Source organism: Bufo gargarizans, chromosome 2, assembly GCF_014858855.1.
Source record: "Bufo gargarizans isolate SCDJY-AF-19 chromosome 2, ASM1485885v1, whole genome shotgun sequence".
Taxonomy (NCBI): Eukaryota; Metazoa; Chordata; class Amphibia; order Anura; family Bufonidae; genus Bufo; species Bufo gargarizans.
The window spans coordinates 3,865,425-3,876,285 of record NC_058081.1 but is presented as its reverse complement, the minus strand read 5'-3'; the positions used below and the strand labels follow the sequence as shown (position 1 = coordinate 3,876,285).

At 40.8% G+C, this 10,861-nt stretch overlaps 1 pseudogene; it reads left to right on the top strand.

Moving 5' to 3' along the window:
• The first annotated feature begins 4,620 nt into the window (after positions 1 to 4,620).
• LOC122929266 lies at positions 4,621 to 5,541 on the top strand (annotated as a pseudogene).
• The last annotated feature ends 5,320 nt before the right edge of the window (positions 5,542 to 10,861 follow it).

Below are 10,861 nucleotides of genomic sequence, written 5' to 3'. Positions count from 1 at the left end.
TGCTGCCACCACCTCCACATTTTGTCATTGTGCCACTCTATGGCCTCCTGATGCTGCCGCCACCTCCACACTATAACTTTGTGCCACTCTGTGGCCTCCTTATGCTGCCTCTACCTCTGCACTCTGTCATTGTGCCAATCTGTGGCCTCCTGATGCTGCCGCCACCTCCACACTGTCATTTTGCCACTCTGTAGCCTCCTCCTGATGCTGCCGCCACCTCCAGACTCTGTCATTGGGCCACTCTGTAGTCTCCTCATGCTGCTTCCGCCTCAACACTATGTCATAGGGCCACTCTGTGGACTTCTCATGCTGTTCCCACCCTCCCCACTTTATGCCTGGGTTAATATTTTGTCTTTCGGCCTTGCTGACATCATCATTCATTTGACCCTTCTACTGATCTGTCAGAAGGAAGTAAAAATTAGAAGCACAACTGATCCTGTCTGTGTAGCAGCTGTAAGGCCTGTATGGTCCCATCAGAATTTGCTTATGATTTGGTAGCCAAAAGCAGGAGTGGGTACAAAACACAGAAGACATGCAAATATTCCATTCACGTGTCATCTCTGTTTTAGATCCACTCCTGTTTTTTTTGGCATTAGCAATACTGATGAACTATTGAGCAAATGTTGACTTCGTGAAGGCGGATGCTCCACAGACAGTATCCGTTTATTGTTAGTTATTGTTCTGACGGATCAGAGGAAGGGCAAAATAATCAGTGACGTCAACACAAACTTACTGCTGACCCCCTCTGCACTCTGTCAGGGGCTCTACTTGTATAAGCGTTTAATAGAACAGGTTCTGTAGACATCTAAGTGGAGTTAGCTAAAGACGGTGTAAATGGAGTGCGCTTTTTCTTGGTGCCAACAATGACCTGTAAGGCTGAGCTCATACTTGAGTTATTTAGTCAGTTTTGGCCCCATAATTGCCCGAATAAGTGAAGTCGGCGGTGATTCTAAGAGCGACGCCTGTCATCTGCATGTCATACTGACTCACAGTATAATTTCACTACCACAGCAGATTCCCTATATGTGTTATACATCCCTATAAAGGCTCTCTGCAGCCAGGAAATAAATAAAAAATTACGCGATTTGGCGCAAAAAAATTTGGATTGAACCAATTTTTTTCTAAAATGTTGTCGAATCTAATTTTAAAAAAATTTGCTCATCTTTACACTTTGTCTTAGCTTTTGCATCTGTGACTCATTATTATAATCTGTTCCATACCCAAGAGTGTTATGTGTTCCCCGCTGCATTTCCAGTAAACCTATAAAATGCATTCACTCCGGCCTGTTCTGTTAACATTCACTTTCCTGAGATGATTTCAAGTGCAAGTTCTATTAGATGACACCATTAGTAGGAAATAACGTAACTGTTATGTTTCTGTTCTTCTGATCTGATCCATCAGAAGAACAGAAAAAAAAGAAGGAAAAAAAAAGGCTCAAACCGATGCACAGGTTGAAAATTTTTTTACTAGATCATATTTTATTTTTTGTGTTTTTCTGATGGATCCGAAGAATGAAAATATAACAGTGATGTGAACTCTCCCTAAGTCGTCTGTAAGTCGGTTTCCTGTTTTTCATTTTCAGGCCAAATGGTAAAGCACATGTCACGTCAATAGAAATACCGACTTGTATATATTTTACTATGTTATATGTATGGAGTCACATTTCAATGTGTCATGAAGTGGTTCTTCTTCTATGCGGCCAATTTTCTCTATTTTGCTCTTTATTGGTAACATTTTGCTTTTGGAAAATATACAGGTGAAACCTCGAAAAATTTGAAAATCGTGCAAAAGTCTGTTTATGCCAGTACTGCAAATTAAAAGAAATTGCATTAATGCAGCTTAAAATTTTAATTTAACGAAAAGGTTCAATATTCTCGGCTCAAAGTGTCACACTCTCGTCAGCTAATAATCCATACCCCCTGAGCAAAGGGGACCTCAAAATTAAGACTTTGGGGTTTCATAAGCTGTAAGCCATAATCATCCAAATTAAAACAAGTAAAGGCGTAAAATTCCTCGCTTTGCATGTAACGAGTCTCAGATGTTAGTTTCACCTTTAAGTTGCATTACTGAAATAAATGAACTTTGCACAATATTCTAATTTTTGGAGTTTCACCTGTACTTTATGTGTATTTCATGCATCTCCCATGTTGTCTGCTTTTACTGTCAGGTGTCGCTCTCTTCCATCTGTCTCTGCTTCTATTTTCTATAGATTCTGTAGAGTCAGATGGAAGACAATAAATCTTAGCCCCTTCAGGGTCCGTTTGTAGTCTCTAAACAGAGAGTATCTGCCTAGGAACTGTTCTTACAAACGTCAGGTTTTCTATTATGGCTGGTACATTGTAAAATCGTAATATTGCTGTTGGAATTTTAAAATTGCACATTTCAGGGACTTTAATCAAACTTACCAGTAAAGACCCCTTTACATGGTCCAATTGTGTAGGCAATTATTGCTGCCTTTACATGCAGCAATCCTCTCCATTCTACGGTTACACTGCAATCGCTCTTCCTCATACATATTTACAGGTGAAGCTCGAAAAATTTGTTTAATTTATTTGAGCAATGCAACTTAAAAGGTGAAACTATCATGCGAGATAGACTCATTCAATGCAAAGCGAGATATTTCAAGCCTTTATTTGTTATAATTTGGATGACTATGGCTTACAGCTTATTAAACCCCAAAGTCACAATTTTGAGGTCCCCTTTGCTCAGGGGGTATGGCGTAATTAGCAGACTAGAGTCTGACACTTTGAGCCTAGAATATTGAACCTTTTTGTTAAATTCTAATTTTTAAAAATTTGCATTACTGAAATAAATGAACTTTTGCACGATATTCTAATTTTTTGAGTTTCACCTGTATTGTTTCCAGCCAGTAGATCCTGGTTACAGAGAGTGAGCTACAGACAAAAAATTTTTTAGGTGACCGCATCAACCATGCTTTCAGAAAATAAACAAGCACTTACTCATTCATCCGGTGATGAGAGGCAATTTTACGCACAGCAGTTATTGAGAAGGATTGATAGGAAAACTCCTTCCCAATAATTACCCTGATAGTTTGTCCTATACAAACTAGGTATAACTAGGGATGAATGTAGCAAGCTTTGTGGTAGGACTATGTTCTCATTACAGGCATCTATGCCCCTTTTGTTGCAACCCATTATCTTATTAGCCTCGGCAGCAGCTGCCTGACACTGGTTTCTACAGCTCAGTTGCGGTCCTTTTCCATGTCAGTGTTAGCCAATGTTTTACCATTTAGTATGTACGAGTGACTTGCATTATTCCTTCCCATGTGCATAACCTTACATTTGTCAGTGTTAAACCTGATCTGCCACTTCTCTGCCCAAGCCTGCAATCTATCCAGATCCCTCTGTAGTAGTATACTGTCCTCTCTCTGTAGTATATATACAGTATACTGTCTTCTGTAGTATATATACAGTATACTGTCCTCTGTAGTATATATACAGTATACTGTCCTCTTCAGTGTTAATTACTTTACAGAGTTTAGTGTCATCTGCAAAAAAATGATATTTTACTGTGCAAGCCTTCTACAAGATCATTAATAAATATATTGAAGAGAATAGAGCCCAACATTGACCCCTGAGGTACTCCACTAGTGACAGTGACCCAATCTGAGTGTGTAACATTAATAACCACCCTCTGTTTTCTATCCCTCAGGCAGTTACTTACCCACATACAGATGTTTTCTCCCAGTCCGAGCATTCTCATTTTATATACTAACCTTTTATGTGGTACAGTGTCAAATGCTTTGGAGAAGTCCAGATACAGATATAGCAGGGTTAGCACTTCAGCTCTTAACTCAAATTTATTAACTCATCATGTTATCTTGAGACAAAAGCCATTGAAAAGCAATTGAAGGTGTTTGCTTAGATAAGATAATACAACTCAGAAAACAGGAGTGTTAACTCTAATCCATCCATATATGACATCCATTGATTTGCCGCTGTCAAGTCCAGAACTTACCTCCTCATAGAAACAGAATAAATTACTCTGACATGACCGATCCCTCATGAAGCCATGCTGATATGACGTTATTTGCTTATTTTCGTTGAGGTACTCCAAGATAGCATCTCTTAGAAAACCTTCAAACAGTTTACCCATGACAGATGTTAAACTTACCAACCTATAGGCTCTGTTTTTGAACCCTTTTTGAATATTGGCCCCACATTTGCTATGCACCAATCCTGTGGAAGACTCCCTGTCAGTATAGAGTCCTTAAATATCAGAAATAAGGGTCTGGCTATTACATTACTTAATTATTTTAGGATACAGGGGTGTATGCCATCGGGGCCTGGCGATTTTTCTATTTTAATCTTTTTAAGACACCGCTGTACTTATTCTGGGTCAGACAGGGCACTTTTAATGGGGAATTTACTTTTACATTCTGCATTTCATCTGACAGTTTATTTTTTTCTCATTAAGTACAGTGGATAAAAAAATAATTTAATAGCTTTGCTTTCTCCTCATCGCTCTCTGCAACTCCCCCCTCATTACTCTGTAAAGGGCTGATGCTTTATTCTCATCGCTCTCTGCAAATCCCCCCTCATTACTCTGTAAAGGGCCGACACCAATAGATTAAGGTTCCGTTTTCTTTCTTTCCAGGCGATGAATGAGCCGAACCATACAAGAGTCAGTGAAATATTTCTTCTTGGCTTCAAAAACATCCACAAGTTCAAAATACTTATTTTTATTCTGCTCCTTGTGGTTTACTGTGTAACAATATGTGGAAATCTGTTGATCATCACCCTGGTGTCCTACAGCAGGACCCTCCACTCTCCCATGTACTTCTTCATCTCCCAATTATCTATGTTTGATATTTTGCTAAGCACAGACATTGTCCCTAACACTCTTGCCAGTATAATTGCTGAAGGGTTGGTCATGTCATTTCCAGGTTGTATCACCCAGTTTTATATCTTTGGGTGCTCCGAGTCCCTTGAGTGCTTCATACTAGCAGCAATGGCTTATGATCGGTATCTGGCTATCTGTAACCCCCTCCGCTACACCACAATCATGAATTTTTCTATGTTTTTGAAAATGATCCTGATTTCTTGGATTTTGGGAGCTGCATTAATCCTTGTAACGACATTATCCATTTTTGGACTGGAATTCTGTGGACCAAATGTCATTGACCATTTCTTTTGTGATTTTGCCCCGATAATACAACTATCTTGTTCAGAAACATCTACAGTGGAGATGGAAGTTTTCTATATGAGTGTGTTTGTCATGATTTTACCCTTTTTTATGACTGTGACATCATATGGGTGCATTGTGAACACCATCCTCAACCTCTGATCCAATCTTCAGAGGAGTAAAGCCTTCTCCACTTGTAGTTCTCACCTAATAATCGTCTGTATCTTCTATGGGACGTTGATCTCCATTTACATAATTCCTACAAAAGGGGTTTCATTGACTATTAACAAGGTTGCCTCTCTGTTGTATACTGTGATAACACCCATGCTGAATCCAATCATATATAGTCTAAGAAATAAGGACATCAAAGACCTAATCAGGAAGCTGCAGAACTGACCTGGTTTACAACTGATTAACTTATGATATTAACTAATAAACAGGTGTACGACTCACACAACACAAAGAAACATAGAAACATAGAATGTGTCGGCAGATAAGAACCATTTGGCCCATCTAGTCTGCCCAATATACTAAATACTATGGATAGCCCCTAGCTCTATTTTATATGAAGGATGGCCTTATGCCTATCCCATGCATGTTTAAACTCCTCCACTGTATTTGCAGCTACCACTTCTGCAGGAAGGCTATTCCATGCATCCACTACTCTCTCAGTAAAGTAATACTTCCTGATATTACTTTTAAACCTTTGCCCCTCTAATTTAAAACTATGTCCTCTTGTAGCAGTTTTTCTTCTTTTAAATATTATTTCCTCTTTTACCTTGTTGATTCCCTTTATGTATTTAAAAGTTTCTATCATATCCCCTCTGTCTCGTCTTTCTTCCAAGCTACACATGTTAAGGTCCTTTAATCTTTCCTGGTAAGTTTTATCCTGCAATCCATGTACCAGTTTAGTAGCTCTTCTCTGAACTCTCTCCAAAGTATCAATATTCTTCTGGAGATATGGTCTCCAGTACTGAGCACAATACTCCAGATGAGGTCTCACTAGTGCTCTGTAGAGCGGCATGAGCATCTCCCTCTTTCTACTGGTAATTCCTCTTGCTATACACCCAAGCATTCTGCTAGCATTTCCTGCTGCTCTGTGACATTGTCTGCCTACCTTTAAGTCTTCTGAAATAATGACCCCTAAATCCTTTTCCTCAGATACTGAGGTTAGGACTGTATCACTGATTGTATATTCTGCTCTTGGGTTTTTACGCCCCAGGTGCATTATCTTGCACTTATCAACATTAAATTTTAGTTGCCAGATTTTTTACCATTCCCTTAGTTTTCCTAAGTCCTTTTCCATTTGGTGTATTCCAGGAACATCAACCCTGTTACAAATCTTTGTGTCATCAGCAAAAAGACACACCTTAGCATTGAGGCCTTCTGCAATTTCGCTGATAAAAATATTAAACAATATGGGTCCCAGAACAGATCCCTGAGGTACCCCACTGGTAACAAGACCTTGGTCTGAATATACTCCATTGACTACAACCCTCTGTTGCCTGTCCCTCAGCTACTGCCTAATCCATTCAACAATATGGGAGTCCAAGCCCAATGACTGCACTTTATTGATAAGCCTTCTATGTGGGACAGTATCAAAAGCCTTACTAAAGTCTAGATAAGCAATGTCTACTGCACCTCCTCCATCTATTATTTTAGTCACCCAATCAAAAAAATCAATAAGATTAGTTTGACATGATCTCCCTGAAGTAAACCCATGCTGTTTTTTATCTTTCAATCCATGAGATTTCAGATGTTCCACAATCCTCTCCTTAAAGGGATTGTCCGGGTTCAGAGCTGAACCCGGACATACCCTTATTTTCACCCCGGCAGCCCCCCTGAGCCTAGCATCGGAGCATCTCATGCTCCGATGCGCTCCAGTGCCCTGCGCTAGATCGCGCAGGGCAAGGGCTCTTTTGTTTGCAATAACACACTGCCGGGCGGTAACTTCCGCCCAGCGGTGTGTTCGGTGACGTCACCGGCTCTGAGGGGCGGGCTTTAGCTCTGCCCTAGCCGTTTTACTGTCTAGGGCAGAGCCAAATCCCGCCCATCAGTGCCGGTGACTTCACCGGGGTTCCTGTCAGCCCCATAGAGAACCCCGGTACGTCACCGGAACTCAAAAAAATGCCTTTGCCCTGTGCAATTTAGCACAGGGTAAAGGAGAGCATCGGAGCATGAACTGCTCCGATGCTCATGTCAGGGGGGCTGCCTGGGTGAAAATGGAGGTATGTCCAGGTTCAGCTCTGAACCTGGACAACCCCTTTAAGTATGGTTTCTATTCATTTCCCCACTATTGATGTCAGGCTTACTGGCCTATAGTTGCCCGATTCCTCCCTACTACCTTTCTTGTGAATGGGCACAACATTTGCTAATTTCCAATCTTCTGGGACGACTCCTGTTGCCAGTGATTGGTTAAATAAATCTGTTAATGGTTTTGCTAGTTCACCGCTGAGCTCTTTTAATAGCTTTGGGTGTATCCCATCAGGCCCCTGTGACTTATTTGTATTAATTTTAGACAGTTGACTTAGAACCTCTTCCTCTGTAAAGACACATGCGTCAAAAGATTTATTAGTCTTCTTTCCTAACTGAGGACCTTCTCCTTCATTTTCCTTTGTAAAAACTGAACAGAAGTATTCATTGAGGCAGTCAGCTAGTTCTTTATCTTCTTCCACATACCTTCCTTCTTTAGTTTTTAATTTGGTAATTCCTTGTTTTAGTTTCCTTTTTTCATTTATGTATCTGAAGAATGCCTTATCGCCTTTTTTTCCCTGACTGAGCTAATTTCTCTTCTGCCTGTGCTTTAGAAGCTCTTATAACTTGTTTGGCCTCTCTCTGCCTAATCTTATAAATTTGCCTGTCATCCTCGTTTTTTTTTTTTTTTTTTTTATAATTCCTAAATGCTATCTTTTTGTTTTTAATGATTTTGCCCACTTCTGCTGAGTACCACAGTGGTCTCTTCCTTTTTTTTGCTTTTACTGACAAGCCTAATGCAATTTTCTGTTGCCTTCAATAGTGCCACTTTTAAGTAGTCCCATTTCTCCTGGACTCCAATGAAACTGTTCCAGTCTGATAGGGACTCGTATACCACTAATCTAATTTTAGAAAAGTCAGTTTTTCTAAAATCTAAAACTTTAGTTTTTGTGTGGTGTGACTCAGTCACTGTACTTATAGTAAACCACACTGACTGGTGATCACTAGATCCGAAGCTTTCCCCTACAGTAATATCAGATACCAAATTCCCATTTGTGAATACTAAATCTAAAATGGCCTCCTTCCGGGTTGGCTCCTCCACTACTTGCTGTAGAGATATCCTGTCTTGGGATCCCTGTTTTCTGGGAGCTCCTACTAACACAGCCTTCCCCTAGCAGGGGGGCAGGTACACTGACTAGAACTTTCTTTCCTCTCCATGAGGCAGGAAGTGGGAACAGGGTTCAGTAGGGGAGGTGACAGCCTGGGTAATAGGAACCATCCTATTATGACTGGGGACCCAAATTACCATTATGCAGCTCTACAATTCCAGCAAACTGTTCTTGTTATTGGTGTGTAAGTGCTGTGCAGCCATTAACAGGGTTTATTACAAGAAAGTATTTCTATATCTTATTTGCCCTTGTGCAGTGCAGTTAAATGTTCTAAAGCATTTTTGGCTTGTATTACTGGGGGAAAAAAGGGGCTTATTAGCCGTTGTGTGGTGAAGTGTGAAAATTACAGCCCTTTTTGGCGTGAATTAGTGGCACAAAAAAAATATATATTTGTCGTTCAGCGGTGCAGTTATATGTTCTAAAGCCCTTTTTGTTTGTGTATTAGTGGCAAAAGAAAAAATATATTTGCCATTCAGCGGTGCAGTTATATGTTCTAAAGCCTTTTGTGTCGTGAATAAGTGGAAAAAAATAAGGGCCCATTTGCAGTTCAGCTGTGCAGTTATATGTTCTAAAGCCCTTTTTGTCAAGTAGTCGTGTGAAAGAAGAAAATACGTGTATTTCCCATTCAGCGGTGCAGTTATAGATTCTAAAGGATTTTTGTGGAGTGTATAAGTGGAAAAAAGAAAAATATATTTGGCGTTCAGTGGTGCAATTGTATGTTATGAAAGCCTTCTGTGTCATGCATAAGTGGAAAAAAAATAAGGGCCTATTTGCTGTTAAGCAGTGCAGTTATATTTAGGGATGAGCGAACCCGAACTGTATAGTTCGGGTTCGTACCAAATTTTAAGGTGTTCGTGACACGGACCCGAACATTTACGTAAAAATTCGGGTTCGGGTTCGTTGTTCGGCGATTTATATGGCACATTTTGAAAGCCTGCAAAGCAGCCAATCAACAAGCGTCATACTATTTGCCCCAAGAGGCCATCACAGCCCTGCCTACTATTGGCATGGCTGTGATTGGCCAACTATCGCATGTGACTTAGCCTCTATTCAAGCTGGAGTCACGTAGCGCCGCACGTCACTCTGCTCTGATCAGTGTAGGGAGAGGATGCAGCTGCTGTTAGGGCGAGATTAGGCAGGGATTAACTCAGCAAAAACAATTACTGAAGTGATCTATCTACAGCTGTGAATCATTCAACTTCTGCTAGTTAATTGCTCACTGTTTTTAGGCTTTTCTGGGGTGATCGTGCGCCCATTTTGTCTTGTGGTACGCCAGCACAAGCTGCCACCAAGTCCATTTAACCATCAATAGTAGGTATTCTTTTTTTTTTGGGGCTATATCCTACATCAGGGGCTTGGCTTATTGTCACCCCTAGAAACTCAGGATAGAATTTTCTATATTTTATTGAGGGGTGAAATTCATTTGCAAAAATAGCAATCCCCTAAATCTGGTGTTCCAGCTGTGGCTGGACAAGTTTCATAGTGTCCGTCAAAGGATAGCTTTTGTTCTGGGGTGAAATTCAATTGGCAAAATAGCAATACCCTAAATCAGTGGTTTCTGCTGTTGCAGGCCAAGTGTAAATCTGGCCGTAAAAGGGTATATTACACAAAGTGTTAAATTACATTTTCTGAAAGAATAATTCTATATATTTTTTCACACGCTACCGTGCATCTCCAAGTGTAATTCTGTCCGTAAAAGGGATACCTGTCATCCAGGGCCTAAATACTAGGCCTACAATTAATATTCCCCTAAATCTGTCGTTAATGCTGTGCCTGTATTAGTGTAATACGGTACCTAAATAGATAGCCAGATAGTGTTAGGTGCCTCTAAAAAAAGGCCTGAATTTGAATTCAATACATTGGGCCAAATAATTATTTTCTTATTGTGGTGAACGGAAACAATGAGGAAAACATCTAGTAAGGGACGCGGACATGGTCGTGGTTGTGTTAGTGGACCCACTGGTGCTGGGAGAGGACGTGGCCGTTCTGCCACAGCCACATGTCCTAGAGTACCAACTACCTCAGGTCCCAATACCCGCCAGAATTTACAGCGATATTTGGTGGGGCCCAATGTTGTTCTAAGGATGGTAAGGCCTGAGCAGGTGCAAACATTAGTCAATTGGGTGGCCGACAGTGGATCCAGCACGTTCACATTATCTCCCACCCAGTCTTCTGCAGAAAGCACACAGGTGGCGCCTGAAAACCAAGCCCATCAGTCTGTCACATCACCCCCGTGCATATCAGGGAAACTGTCTGAGCCTCAAGTTATGCAGCAGTCTCTTATGCTGTTTGAAGACTCTGCTGGCAGGGTTTCCCAAGGGCATCCACCTAGCCCTTCCCCAGCGGTGGAAGAC